Genomic DNA, 10126 nt, shown 5'->3' on the forward strand with positions numbered 1-10126 from the left:
TTAAAATAATGTTAATTTTGCAGCTTTTCTCTTTCACTGTATCCTCAAGGCCAACACCACCACTCAATATTTAAGGCTCCAACTACATTCAACCCAAAGGTATTTAGGTGGATGCAACTTAGTGCATATTCAGAACACACTCCCTCTCTATGGTAAGGAGTAGTGAGATACATGTGCAGTGGGTGAGGATGGTGACCAGTGCTTGTAGGACTGAATTGAATTAAATTGATTTCAACTCATATTTGACTCTTTATCTTATACTTGTAGGAGAATAGATTCAGGAAAGGAAGGAAGGCCACAAGAAAACAGAACAGGGAAAAGAAATTTTAATCCTTTATTTAACATTTGCTTAAATCTTACTTTTTCAAGGCACTATTGTACGTACTATGCAAAAGACAAAAAATATAAAAGAATATCTGAAATTTTTTATAGGATCACAAAAATATTCAATTCAAGTGCTGAAAGAGTAAAACTCATAGATGATTTATAAGCAAAATGTTGTGGAGGTTAATTGTAAGGACAATATTTTTGTGTAGAAGGACCAGTGAAATTTTATGTGGTAGGTGATATTAGTAAATGCATGGCATCTTGCCAGTCAGAGATGGAAAGAAATACCACCCAAAATTATCTCCTTCACATGGGGGAATACTTACTTCCTCCTCCTGATGTTTCTTTCTATGTGAAATGTTCATACATCAGATAAATATCCCTGGCCCCACTCCTCTGCTTTTGCATAGCTCAACCCTGGAGGACTTACCTGATTGCTGAATTTTGGTCTTCAGCTTCTCCTTTTTCTTCAGGAATTGGATCATTTTCAGAAAACACACTTTCTGCTCTTTTCCTCCAAGTTACAGGTTTTATAGGGGCAGCTCTTCTCCCTGTGAGAGATCCATGATTATCCAACTGAGCCTGGAAAAGAAAATATATTTAATTTTGGAAAAGTTATAGAAAGAACTCACTGAACACAGCTAAGATACATTCTACAGCCTAGTCTTTTTCAGTAATACAGGTGATTTCCTTTTCTCCACCTGATTGCTTAACCCCTGTGCCTAATTCTAAGATGGTTCCACACATGCAGGGAACAGAAATTTTTAGGTATTGTCACTACTCAAGCACTAACATCAGTGACCTGCTCAAATATCTTCAAGACTTTTACTACATAGGTCCTCAGTTTTCTACCTAGGCTCTCAGTTCCCTGTCCATCTTCATCTCAGCCTCCAATCCCTTTTCCCTGCTCAAATCTCCTGTTCCCCTCTCTGAACCTGTCTTGGTCTTCTGACCTCCTCTTTTGTGCTCAAGAGCTTGTCTCTAAACATATTGTCCACATCCACCTGGTGAAACCATGACCTACCTCTGTGGCCCAGAGCCCAGCCTCTCCTGCCTCATTCTGCTTTTGTCAGAAATGAATGTGTGCGTGTGCGTGTGCGTGCGTGTGTGTGTGTGTGTGTGTGTGTGAGGGGGGAGAGAGAGAAAGAGAGAGAGAGACAGAGAGAGAGACTAAATATTTTGATTTATTCTATGTAGTTTCCCTGATGTCTTGAAGAGTAACATGTACACAGTGGGACTTTATGAAATAGCTGTTAGACTGTTGAGTTGGTTTTTGGCAGAAGGGATAAGACAAACTTGTGTCTTTGGAATATTGATTTTGGTTTCCTGGCACAATAGATCAGAAAAGATACTGTCTGTGGTCGGAGAGATGTTTGGAGGCAACTGAATGTGGGAAGGACCCTGAATTATCAATTTTATAGGATTTTAATATGAGCAGTCCATCCCATTAGATTAAAAAATCTGAGCTTAAGGATTTCCATTGTCTTATGTACCTTGCACTGTACCAATTGCAGCTTGGTACTTACACAATCTGTAGAATGAATGAGTGAATGAATGAATGAATAGAGGAAATTATCTTGAATCCACTGAGAGTACAGCTGCAGAAAAAGAAACTACAGCTAAAGAAATTGTGGACAGAAAGGAGTGCAGAGAAACAAAACAAGCAAACTATTTTAATTCTCTTAAAGTTTGTCTCCCACACTTCCTAGCCTTGTGTATTTAGGAGGATTCAGTAAATATTCATAGTGCATTTAGTGGGTGGTCCATACAAAAACACTAAAACCATTCTTTATTGCTCTTCTCTAGAGTTCAAAGAATGGCATGTTCCCCAATCATCTAAAGTGAAATAGCTTAGAGAATTTTATTGTGTCTCACTCAAGGTCTGTCTTGGACTTCAGGGCTCATGACAGGAGGGAACCAAACCAGCATCTTTGAGTTACTCCTCTGGGGACTCTCAGAGTGCCCACAGCAGCAGCACATCCTCTTCCTGCTGTTCCTGTGGATGTACATGGTCACTGTGGATGGAAACCTGCTCATTGTCTTGGCCATTGGCACCAGCAGGCATCTCCACACAACCATGTGCATCTTCTTTGCCAGCCTGTCCTGTGCAGACATCCTGTTCACTTCCACTACTGTGCCCAAGGCCCTGGTGAACCTCCAGACCCAGAGCAGGTCCATTTCCTATACAGAATGCCTGACTCAGCTCTACTTCTTCCTGATCTTTGGAAACATGGACATCTTTCTCCTGGCCACCATGGCCTATGACCACTATGTGGCCATCTGCCACCCTCTCCACTACACAGTGGTCAAGAGCCCCAGTCACTGCATCCTCATGATCACTGCCTGCTGGACATTTATGAATCTTGTTGCCATGACCCACAACTTCCTTATATTCCAGCTTTCCTTCTGTTCAGAGAAGATCATTCCTGACTTCTTCTGTGATCTGGGCCCCCTGATGAAGGAGTCCTGCTCTGTCTCCAAGATCAATGAACTTGTCCTCTTTGTGGGGAAGCAGTTATTTTAAGCCCTTTTATGCTCATCTTGGTGTCTTATATCCACATTGTTTCAGCCATCCTCTGATTCCCCTCTGCCCAGGGAAGGCACAAGGCTTTTTTTACCTACAGTTCCCACATCACCACTGCTTCCTTGTTCCTTGGGACGGTGATCAGGGTTTATCTGTGCCCCTCTTTGACTTCCTTCAGCTCATTAGAGGAGGACATAGCAGCTGCTGTCATGTACATGGTGGTGACTCCCTTGCTGAACCCCTTCATTTACAGCTTATGGAACAAGGACATGCAGAGTGCACTGGGGAGACTTCTCAAGGGGCAAAGTCTCCTTCTTGTGGGCTAACTGATGCCAGCAGAGAAAATGCAAGTCCTCCCTCCCATCCAGTGAGGGACTTACACATTTCTACATCAAGGGTCTCATTCTGAATCTCAGATGTGCCTTATCACCAGTCCCCTCCCTGAATCCCCACAAGGAGTTTGGTATTGTCAGAAAAAACAACATTTTGTATTGTGTATAAATTTAAACTGAGTCACTTATTCATTTATCAATTTTACTTATTAAATAACTTTTGTAAAAGAGGAATATCTTTTGCAGTGTTCATCACTCTAATAGTCTGTACAGCCTTTATGGTATCTATTAAAAATAACAAGTGAGGTTATGGAAAGTGGGATAATGATCAAAATATAGTTATGGTTAAGGGTTGAATTTTTTTTCTACCAAAAGATATGTTGAAATCCTAACCCACAGGATCTCACAATGTGGTGTTATTTGGAAATAAAGTCATGAAAATGGAATTAGTTAAGATGAGGCCACATTGGATTGGGGTGGACCTTACTCAATATGAACAAATCCCCATAAAAAAAGGGAAACTGGACACACTGACAGACACATTGGAGAATGTCATGTGACAGATGAGGCAGAGACTGTGGTGCTGCAGCAGAAAGCCAAGGAATGCTAAGAATTGCTGGCCCAATGCCAGAGGAAGGACCAGACAAAGCATTCTCCCTTACAGGGTTAGAAGGAGCATGGACCTTCCAAAACCATGGTTTCAGTCTTCTAGCCTCCACAGATGTGAGGCAATACATTTCTGTTGTTTGAAACCACCTTGTTTGTGGTACTTCATTATGGCATTCCTGGGAAACTAAGACAAGTAAAACCAATATCATATTGCAAAGATTTTACAATTTTAAGTGAGCAAATGCAAAAATTTGCTACAAAATAAGAAATTATACAAACACTTATTGCCTCAAAGTTAAAAGTCAAAAATCTTTGGAACCATTAAGGCAAATCTGTCACTAATACCAAAGGATGTCACTTAGTTATGTTCTTTTTAGTAAACAGATTTATAGAAATTTATAATGAGAATATATAATAAATAGAGGTTAAATATTATGGTAACTAGTGTGCAACTAGTCTCTAACTTTCTTCCTTAGCTGTTTAAGTCATGGCTGGTGTGAACTGTGACTTGCACATTTGCAGTAGAGGAATCTTCTGTTGTCTCAAGTTTCCTTCTTTTGAAACTTCAACAAATGAATGGATAAACAAAATGTGGTACATACACACAAAGGAATATTTTTCAGCCATAAGAAGAAATGAAGTTCTGAGACATGCTGCAACATGGATGAACCTCAAAAATATTGTGCTGCATGAAATAAGCAAGGCCCACAAGGACAAATACTGTATGATGTCACTTATATGAGATATCTAGAAATTGCAAATTCACAGACAGAAAGTTGATTAGAGGTTACCAGGGAATGGGGTGTAGGTGGATGAGGATTTTTGATTAGTGGATATAGAGTATATATAGAGAATTTTCAAACAAAAATTAATAAAAATATTGCCTAATCTGAACAAATAAGAGAGTAAATATACTGAATAAAAGTGAACATAGCCTCAAGGACCTGTAGAACTCTAATGGGATACTGGAAGGAAAGAGAAACAGGCTGAGGGCTTAAGAAGTACTCAGAGATATAATGGCTGAAAACTTCCCAAATTTGATAGAAGACATAAACCTACAGATCAAGAAGCTGAGTGAACCCCAAACAGGATAAATCCAATGAAATCCACACCAAGACACATCATAGTCAAACTACTGACAGCTAAGCACAAAGAAAATATTCTTGAAAGCAATGAGAGAGAAATGACACTATACTTGTAGGGGGAAAAACAAATTGAATGGCAGCAGATTTCTCATAAACCATAGAAACTTGGAAGATCAGGAAGGAAGAAAGAACACAGCCATTAAAAATATCAGTAAACACAATTAACTTTTCTCCTCCTTAGATTTATAAATTATGGTTGATAGTTCAGCAAAAATTACAACAATGTCTGATGTGATTCTAAATGTATGTAAAGGAAATATTTTAAACAATTATATTATAAACAAGAGAGGATAATGTGACATGAAGTAAAATTTCTATACTTCACTAGATCTGTAAAATGTCACAACAAGAGACTGTGGTAAGTTAAGTGTATATAATATATAACAAACATACTGCAGATACATCAAAATGGAATTCTAAAAACTGTCAAAATAACATATATGTAGGCATTAAAACAGTGAAACATAAAAATGGACAAAGCAAACCAAATGTCAGATTGAATAATGTGATGGTTAGGCTCATGTGTCAACTTGGCCAGGTGATGGTGTCCAGGTGTCTGGTCAAGCAAGCACTGGCCTAACTGTTACTACAAAGACATTTGTGACTGGTTAATAAACCAGAAGGCTGGTTTATTAAATCAGTCAATTGACTGCACCTGTGACTGATTATATCAATGAAGGGCATGTCTTCCTCAATGAGAGAATTCAATCAGCTGGATTTAATAAAATCAGTTGAAGACTTTTAAGGGAGAAAGAGACAACTTTCACTTCTTTGGACAGCCAGCAAAGCACTTCCTGAGGAGTTCATCGAATACCTTCAACAGAGTTGCCAGTTTGCTGCCTGCCCTATGGATTTTGGACACATGCATAAATACAGTTGCATGAGACATTTTTATAACATCATATATTTACAGATATCTCTTGTTGGTTCTGTTTCTCTAGAGAATGCTAACTAATACAAATAGTAAACCAAAAAATATGATGGCAGAATTAAGCCTGAACATATCAATAATTACATGTTCAAAGTGTTTGTTAAGGCTACTTTTGTTCTGTCTGGCCTTGAGAGATGTCAAGTGCTGGTGGCCAGGAATTATGTTTCAGGAGGAGTCTGTGTCACCTCTAACCAATGACATGCTCCAAGGGGCTCCTGGCAGCTTCCCCGACCCTGCTCAAGAAACGCCAAAAACCCAGATTTTCTCAGTAAGCTTCCTTAGGCTGCAGAGTAGTTTCTCAGTGATTACCATCTGAGCTGAGGAACACAGAGGAGCCAAAGTTGGCAGGAGCCTTAACCCCATAACCTTCCAACAGGAAACACTCACTGATGCCTTCTGGGTCCCAGGTCCTGGTGTGGGATCCAGGGACCTGGAGAGAGAAACAAATGATCCTTACCCTGGAGAAGCCCTAGATCTCTGTCCAGTGGGAAACAGACAAGAGTCACCTCTAAGCCCAAAACCCAGAGAAAAACACAAGCAGCATATTGGTATACCTACTTCTAATGTTTTTCTGTACATGTATAAATAGTTTTCCTTCTTGTAATCATTTTATAAGAAATTTTCCATGCCCGTAAACAAGCTTCATAATATTTCACTCCTGATAAGTATCACCATAGACTTACAAATTTCCTCTCTGATGGCCATTTAGGCACTTTCCATTTTTTCAAAATTGCAAATAATTTATAAGTACCTCTTTTTCACACTCTTTCCAGTACTCAGTTTTTTTTCTATTGCTTGTCATTAAGTGAGACTGTTTTTCCTGATCTTTTAGGAAGAAGGTATAGTTAAGGGTAGTTTTTCTAACTTCCTAGCTTAAGATCTCCCTATTCTGTTTTGATGAAGTATTCAAAAATGCTGTGACATTTTCTTGTTCAGATTAGGGAATTTAAGACTTCTAAATTAAATTTTAATTGCAAACACTTTATAGCCACCAACCAAAACCTACCCCCCCCATACCCCAATCCCTGTCTCTGTTTCCCGCCTCTGATTCTACCTGGACAGCATCTCTCCATTGCCTCTTTTTTTCCTGGGCTCTCAATTTATCTTCTTTTCTCAGTAATTTCTCCTCATTGTAGAGGCACTTTGTCCACAAAATGTGCAGGGCATAATTCTGAGCATTCACTGGGCCTAGATTTCTCTAGCCCCTTCAGAATTTACTATTGTCCTTTTGCAGTCAACCATTAATACATATGCAATACTTCTCCCAGTTTTAGCTTTTCTTCTAAAATTGGCCCTCCATGGTTTTCACTGAGTATCTGTTGGCTATTGTATTTCAGGTCTGTCAACTACTCTGTTGCTTCCCTTGGATCCCTCCTGCACAGATGCTGGTATCATGCATGTCTTGTAACTATGTTATTTTTTCCCAACTGCTCATCATTATCACACACATGTGTGGAAGATGCTCTGTGAGTTGTACTATCTGTTTTTTGGGGGGAAGATTCATGGAGATTCAAAACTATTCCACTGCTGCCAAATTTATAGTTTGTGCACTTCTGTAAGTATGTTACACTTTAATAAAAAAAATTACTTAAAATAACATGAGAATATTATGGCTTATTATAAACCTAACATTTAAAATTTGTACAAGAAGAAATAGGGAATTGAATGGGCTGAAAAGTACTGAAGAAAGTAAAATAGTCATTATGGATTTACCAACCTACCCTTCAAAAAATCTCCTGAGCTAAACTTCATGGAAAATTTCAAGTAAAACTGCATACCTCATTTATGAGGTTAGTGGAGTTTGTGTCACCAAATCAGATAAGGATGAAATAAGGAAAAAATTATTAACCATTTCAATTATAAACAAAAATAAAAAACCTAAACCAAATATTATCTAACTGATTCCAACACTCTATTATGAAAAATAATGCATCATGCTTTGGTGGGGCATATCGTTGGAGTGCAAGGATGGTTCAGCATCAGAAATCTCTAGCACCATTTACCACATTAATAGACTGAAAGAGAGAAATCACAGTTATCTCAATGTAGAAACAGTGATTTGATTATATTAAATGCCTGTTTGTGAGAAACACTGCTAGTAAACTAGGTAAAGAAGGGAACTTCTTTGACTTGGGAACCTAGGGGAGACATATTTAATGGAGAACTTTAATTGCAATTCCTTTAAGATCACAAAGAAGCACTATAAGGAAACAAAAAGAAATGAAAGGTGCAAATGTTTAAATGGAAGAGATAAAACTGTCATTATTTGACTAGGTTATATCACCTGTATAGAAAAAGCACTACATTTTTAGACATTAAAGACATTAAACTATTAGACATTATTTACTATTAATAGACATTAAAGTATGAACATTAATAGAGTTCAGCAAGATTGTCATTACAAGATCATCTTTTAAATCAACAGAATTTTCCATAACCAGCAATAGCCACTTTGAAAATATAATAAAAACAGGATATCATCCAGAGAGCTATAAAGTATCAGGAATAAATTTGAAACATACAAGACTTCTATGAAAAAATGTATAATTCTCTAATAGAGAGTTGGGAGATAATGTGATTAGAAAGTGAGAGATATTCCAGACTCTTGAATGGGATGACAAAATAAAGATGACATTTCTCCTAAATTGAAGTATAGATTCAATACAACAGTAAACAAATTTCAGTTGGATTTTTTTTTTTTGAGGCCTCAAAAGTAAATTCCAGTTCTGTATTTTTTTAAGGCCTCAAAAATCACTGTCAAGTTAGTATGGGATCAATAAATGGCTACAAATAACTAAGTCAACCTCATAAAAAGGAGAAAGATAGAGGTCTTGTCCTAGCAGATAACACTTTCTACAAACCTGTAGTAAGTAAAATATTATGATGGTGAAAGAACCAAAAAATGGGATGAATGGAACAGAATAGATTTAAGATATTTTTCCAAGGGAGTTTCTTTGTTTTCTAGACCAGCTTACAGTATTAAATTATAGTTTTCTCAACTGCACAAAATTTTATCATTTATTTCATTGTGTCATCTAGTTGCCTTGGCTAGAAAAATGTTCAATTGTTGACATGACAGTGGCCCTCATACTTTTTTTTGTTTTTTGTTTATTTTTTCTTAGAGAAATATAGGTTTACAGAAAAATCATGCATAGAATACAGTTCCTAAATACCATTTTATTACTAACATTCTTGCATTAGTCAGCCTTATGCTTAATTTTTTTCATTGTTCTCTAGTTTATTTTTCAATTTTCCCAACACATGAACTATTACTCATTTTGAGATTATTTCAGTGCATTTCATGACAAAAATGAACAAGGGAATCATTAAAATTGTTGTGCATAAACCAATTCTGCTTTTTATAATTTACAACTTGCTGGAAAAAAATACTGTTTTGTTGTTCTCATTCTGTTAACCCCTTTAATAGGACACAATTTATAGGAGCACAAAGCTTCAACTTCTCATGCTGATGCAACAGACAAGCCATTTACAATGGCTAATGAACAAAAGGTATGTTACACACTAATTGGAAGATCACATCTGAAGAAACAGAGTTAAGGCACCACTCTTGGAAAATTAAGGTAGCTTGCAGTAACAAGTGTTGAGCACCATAAGTAGGTGCTCAATAAATACTTGAATGAATGATGAAAGCCATAATTAGCACTAATCTTTTCATTGCCAGCAATTCTTCAACCTCAATAAAATATATATTTTAAAAAACCTGTGAACCCAAATACAATTTCCTGATATCTTTTTCCTGTTTCTTTTAAATCCCTTACTCTTTCTTCAGCATTTACATTTTCTTGAAAAGAAAATAAAACCACACCTTGCATGCATTCATATATATAACTTCTGAATTACTGACAAATATGAATAGTTGTTTTAAATTTTGAGTGAACAACAGTAAAATAAAGCATACCTATCCAGAGGGACAGCACATAATGCTGGATATTAACCTACAAGTGGAAAAAGTAAGTTTCATTTTTAAATATTTGCTATTGTCTTTAATGCCTTAGTTCTTGAGAGAGGCTAAAATTTCATCTTATTGACATGAACATATTTAAAAAAATTGTTCTCAAGTGTGATATTTAGTAAAAATAGGTATTGAAAAATGTTCTGATATTTTTCAAATCAATGTTGTTTTCAAGCATATTAAAATGTTCAGAAGAAAAAGTTCTCCACGGTTTCAATTCTAATCAATTTATGAATATGCTTTTTAAAAGAGAGTTCCAATAGAGGGGGATAATGGACAAAGTCC

At 36.8% G+C, this 10126-nt stretch overlaps 1 pseudogene; it reads left to right on the plus strand.

The window, feature by feature from the left end:
- The first annotated feature begins 2224 nt into the window (after positions 1 to 2224).
- LOC119514667 lies at positions 2225 to 3181 on the plus strand (annotated as a pseudogene).
- Positions 3182 to 10126: the final 6945 nt, after the last annotated feature.

Source organism: Choloepus didactylus, chromosome 18, assembly GCF_015220235.1.
Source record: "Choloepus didactylus isolate mChoDid1 chromosome 18, mChoDid1.pri, whole genome shotgun sequence".
NCBI classification, from domain to species: Eukaryota; Metazoa; Chordata; class Mammalia; order Pilosa; family Megalonychidae; genus Choloepus; species Choloepus didactylus.